This window comes from Pipistrellus hanaki (assembly GCF_964339955.1).
Source record: "Pipistrellus hanaki genome assembly, chromosome: 3".
In the NCBI taxonomy this organism is placed as follows: Eukaryota; Metazoa; Chordata; class Mammalia; order Chiroptera; family Vespertilionidae; genus Pipistrellus; species Pipistrellus hanaki.
In genome coordinates this window covers 2,901,127-2,907,218 of record NC_140505.1, presented here as the reverse complement: position 1 = coordinate 2,907,218, position 6,092 = coordinate 2,901,127, and positions in this window count along the sequence as shown.

Sequence of the window (6,092 nt, the reverse complement as noted above, 5' to 3'; positions counted from 1 at the left end):
TATACAATTATTGAATTAACAAAGCCTAAATAATGTATATGTAAATGCATATATGTATATTAGCCATAAAATGAAAGATTAATAAATTAGAACACAGTACAAATTTTAAATTGTATTCAGCAAAAGATACCATTACAAAAATACAAATCAAATAATGTAATGAGAAAAGACACAATGTATATAACCAACAAATGACTTACATATCCAGAATATATGTCATTCCTTCAATCAATATTAGATCTACAACTCAGTCATAAAATGGGCAAAAAAGGATGTCATCTCACAGGAAGGAAAGAAATGTTTATGAAACATATAAAAAGGTGCTCTCCCGTCATAAGTAACTGAAATAACACCTCCAGGAGACAAGACTCTCCAGATGCATTGGAATGGCTAAAACCACAAAGAGATTTACAATTCAGCTTTGATGAGCATGAGAAGTAGGAACTCTCCTAAATGCAGTGGAGTTGGCAAACTGGTACAGCCACATCCCAAAACACTAGTTGTTAAAGTTGATCTGTGACCCGATGGTTCCTCTCCTGGGATACATCGAACAGCACTGCATGTATGTGTGCACCAAGAGGCATTTGGAAAACCTTTATTGCAGTTTCATTACAACCTCCCCAAACTGAAAAAAAATAACATCAACAGCGAAATGAACAACTTGTCTGAGTCCATATAATGAAATCCTACACAGGAATCCAAGGGTGGAACTGCAGCTGGATGCTCACAAACATAATCTCACAAAGATAACCTGAGCGAAAGCAGCCAGCACAAAAGGATGTGCTCTGTATGATTCTGGTTACATAAACTTTGAAACAGACCAACACAATGTCGTATGGTCTCAGGAGTCAGAAATGGAGAGGAGAGCGCACCTTGCTATGGCAGGGGGTCCAGCGTGGCTGGGAGGGTTGGAGAATGTTCTGTTGTCTGACCTGAGGTAGGACAGCATTCGCAGTAGCTTTGATAATTCTCTGGGTTGTACATTTATATGTTGTACACTTTATGTAGGTGCATCATACCACAATAAAGATTTTACAAAAGATAACATTTAAACCAGAATGCATTGTATAGGATCTGCCTATGGGTGCGTAGTTTATCCAGATCTGACACATTACGTAACGGGCAGTGGCTACATTGGAGGATAATGTAGTTGAAGGACAGGGCTGTCCAATGTGTGTCACAAACCAGCCACCTGTGTAGGTAACTTCCCACTTTCTATATTAAAATGGAAACCTTGCCTTGCCTGTCCTATTTAGTTATTTTTTAGTTCAGGCTCACCAGTCACCTAGGAGAATCTCTTAGCCATCTGATCTTTGAAATGCTCCCCCTTTCTCCATTAAGAACTAGAGTGGTGCCTGTTATTTGCGTTGGGAAAATAGTTAAAAAACAAAATCTCCTCCCAAATAAAAAATTTAAAAAATCATTCTACAAAAGAGGTAAAGAAAGACACCAATTTTATGACAGAACATGCATGAAACCAGATGTGAAGCAGGAACCCTCCTAGATGCTGGTGGGGTTTACAAATTGGTACCCAATGCGGTCCGAGACTGCAAAGACAGAGAGATCACACCTTCTACACCGCCCAGCGGATGCAGCCCATTACACACATGTTCTCAAGATCAACGTGTCCTCAGTAGAAAGATGACATGATTTCACCCTCACGTGGTTGGGGTGGTCATCTGTGTGAGCTAATTGACTTTAAGAAAAAACAGTTTTCTGATATCTTAATGAAGGGGATAGTTTTATGACCTGGAGTGAGGTACCCATAAAGTTAGTCTCTACCTTCCCACAGACAAATTCCTCCTAACATCTACATCTTAGATAGAGGGTTGTTGGACCCTAGCAGGTTTGGCTCAGTGGATAGAGCATCTGCCTATGGGTTAAAGAGTCCCATGTTCAATTCCAGTCAAGGGCACATGTCTAGGTTTGTGGAGTTGTGGGCTCCATCCCGAGTAGGGAGTGTGCAAGAAGCAGCCAATCAGTGATTCTCTCATTGATATTTCTACTAGTATCTCCTTCTCCCTCTCCCTCTCTGAAATCAATAAATATATATATATATTTTTTAAAAGAGATGGTTGCTAGTTCCTTGAGAGAGACATCCTGGGTTGTAAAGTTGGCTGAAGGCTTATTAATTTAGGTTTTTAAAATATTTACATACATTTTAAAGAGACAGAGAAAGAACTTACAATTGCAAATTTTCTGAAGTAAATGCTTTAAGAACTAGGACAGGGGACAGTCTCTTCTTTCACTGTCCACTGGGAGAATTAAGCCTGTCATTATTTTAATTTGTATTTGCCTCCACAGTTTCCATTTAAAAGCCTAATGAATGAAGAGAGAAACTGTACCGAGTAGCAGAATATCTGATAGATGATGAATTTTACTACCTTCATATATTATCATGTATTAGCATTTTTCTACTTATACATTTATATGGACATACAAATTATATTTTTTTTAAAGAGAAATGTCAGTTCAGTTCTGATAAGTAACAGTTAAAACAAGTCCAAGTTCAATCACTTCCAGGGTAATACATATAATTATCCTGTTCCTCCCACTGACATGGCAATATTGGGTCAGGCAAAATTCCTAGTGGTGATTCTGAGGCACATTGACACTTGTTAATTCAACACAGTGCAGCGCTGACTTCCAGGATGGGAGCGGTGCGTTCTGACCTATGGCTGCCACAGTGCGTCCGATTCTGTCATCATTATATGCAAATAGCACTTTAATATTTTGAAACTCAGCACCTCCATTGAAGAAATAAAGTAAGTCTAATTGCAGCTTCCTTCAGGTCTCACCTGGTGGATTAAGCCTTATTGAAAGGTCCGGTGGGGGTTTCCACACTGCTCGGTTGTCTAATAAGCTGATATTAAGTGACTCCCCTCCTGTGCAAAACAAGCAGTTCAGAGACCTTAGGGACCTGGTTAGGGGCCAGCGTAACAAAGTGCCTAGTGAGCTTCTTAATTAAAGGAAAGAACCCGTGATACAGTCAAGAGGTGAGTGATTTTTAAAAATAGACTGCCACTTGTATTTCACTCCAAAACCCAATAATCTATACACAAAATGTGAACATTTGTTTGGCTATGTATTTTATTAAAAAGTATTTTTTAAAAGATGTATAAAATGCACTAATGAATATAGTTATTTTCTTAGTGAGGGATAATCAAAACCCGGATTAAAATGAGAGGATGGTGGCCATGCAATGCAATATACCGATGATGTATCATAGAATGGTGCACTTGAAACCTATGTGATTTTATTAACCAGTGTCACCCCAATAAATTTAATGTGAAAAAAATGGGAGTGTATTAAAAAAAAAAAAAGAATTATTTTTTTTGCTTGCCTTAATCCATAACAGCATTTATATAAATAATGAAAATCACCCTTTGAGGTAACTATTCTAAGCAATACGTTCCAAAAACGTGAAACCCTCTAATGCCATTGTAATTAGCTAATTACTATTATAATAACAGGAAAGGAGCAGAGGGAAGGCCAGACATTATAGGCATGTTCCTTGCAAAACACTGGGAGAGAGGACTGGACAGAGGGAAGGTAGACACATGCCCAGCAAAGCAGGGATGACATAGGAAACATGATCACCTGCCAATCACCCCTGGGGGCAGAGATGGCCGACCAGAATGAGTGTGGACTCTGCAAGGTGCAGAGATTTGTGACACATACGCCATAAACAAAGGAGTTTGCACTCTTGGGAAATGTATGAGCAAACTGGGCTTGTGAGGCTCTCTCACTCTGCTTCCCTGCATTTGCCATGGCCATGAGGACCCTCCAAGCAATGAGCTAATGCAGTGATGGGAAAACCATGGCTCTTTGGCCCCTTGAGTGTGGCTCAGTGTTAGAACCACTTCTTCAAAATAGACTCACCCAGGCTGAAAACTGACTTCTGCGCATGGGCCACGAAGTTCCAATCTCACTGTACGTGCGTGCCCGCACGTGGTATTTTGTGGACGAGCCACACTCAAGGGGCCAAAGAGCCGCATGTGGCTCTTGAGCCACCTTTTGCCCACCACTGGGTTAATGGACTGGACCTAGCCTGATGCTGAACTGGACCCGGCTCCCCCATGGAATGGGAACTCTGGAACTGGCTTTCCTCTAGCTCTGCTGAAACCCCAGCTGCACTTCTATGACTGGACTAAGGGGATGGGGCTTCGGGAACCCAGGGGTGAAATTCCAGAGGAATAAAGCTTCTCCCATAGCTCCTCCTCCCATAGGAACCTCCCGAAATCCTCATTCCAGGGGCCCCCCAAGGACCCCACTCGCACCAGCAACGGGGAAAGATGAGACATATTTTTCTCTAATAACATCTTTAGAGGAAGTTCTTATAAAATCAAATTACATTATGCCAAATTAACTATACTTAAATTTATTCCTGTTATCTCTTATGTGGAATACAACAATATAGCCTATAATCCATCCAGTTAATCCTATGCATCTTTAAAATTTCAGATTAAGCCTCATTTTTTTCTAAATAGGTTTTTCTACTTGTTCCAATTCCACTGACTCTATTCTCAGAAATGATAATCAAGTTAGTAATCATTGCTCATAACCTTATATCCTATATAATAAAAGGATAATATGCAAATTGTCCCCACCAGCAGGAGTTTGACCAACCAGGGGTTAGATGTGCACTGACCACCAGGAGTAGCCTGAAAAATGGCAGGTGTTGACAGGCGGCTTGGGGAAGGGAGGCCCAGGCCAGTAGCCGGCAGTAGCTAAGGACCCTACCCGTGCACAAATTTCATGCACCGGGCCTCTAGTTTTTTTTATAATTGTATTATTTTCCAGGATTTATTCCTGGAAACCTTTTCTTAATCAACTGTTTGGAAGCACAAGAGACTTGGTTGGAAAGCTTGTAAAGAGGACATTCCAAGAAAAGGGAAGTGTGTGGAAGGCCACTCACCCTGCTTATTGGAATTCTGACTTAGGGGAGTGCTGAAGGCGGCACCCTAATTATTCCTTGACCTTTCCAAACAAGTCTGTCCACATGCAGTCCCATGTGGTTTCTAGAATCGTTATGTTTAATCTTTAGGTGCCCTTAGTTAAAGGACACAACAAACATATATATCCTCACCCTATTATTTACCCCACTGATTATATCTAAAAGATAAACTTTATCTCAAACTGCTGCTACAATACAAGGCTAATGAGGCAGGCAATCAAGGCTGCCTGGTTCCTTTAGCCAGGCAGTCCCTTCGCCCTCTCTTTCACAGCAAACCTTGTGTCAGAGAAAGCCATTCATCCTTCACTCAGGATCTGCTGGTCAGCCCCTGCAATCATCTTTTCACAGGTAATTTCAAATGGATCCAGTCATTTACACATCACTATGGCATTCTTATTAACCTCTTAAATTCTTTGTATTGATCTTATGGTGGACGCTAATACCTTTGCAGAAATGTTTTTCTCTTGTCTATCTTATTGAAAGTTCACATATTTTTAGAAAAGGACCAAACTCTAAAATCAAATTCAGCTTTTAAATTTCACCCTGTTTTCACTAACACTAATGTTAATTTCATATTATTTTTTGTTTTGCTTATTCAGGTTTTTGCTGTTTGGTTTCCTGTTGCAGTTTGGTTTTTCCTCCAGGAATGTTTGTTCCTAGTGAGCTTCACATATTTCCTTGATAGTTGTAGTTCCATTTTCCAAGGGTCATTTACAATCATACTACCACTAAAATTTCCCTCTCTCAGAGAGGCAAAAAGAGGAGTCCAGCCTGGTAAACTGGATAAAAGACAAATTATCCAGATCAGAGATTACTAGAGGTACCCAAGGGAGAAACAGGAAGCATTAGCAAGGATGTGTCACCTGCCACTGGGAAAGGTTTTTGTTGCTGAACACTGATATTGCCAATAAATTAATCAGTAACATTTTTAGCATAGATAGCTAGATATTGATTTAAAAAAAAAAAGGAGCAAAGGGAATTAGACATTATTAAGCCTAATAAAATAGGCTCTGAATCTGACTATAAGCCTTTTTCACCAGGAACTTAGAGCATTCCATTAAGCCCGATTTACTAGGAAGCTATAGCATTCACAGGCTCATTCACAGGCTCTTTCACACACATCCTCCCACACAGG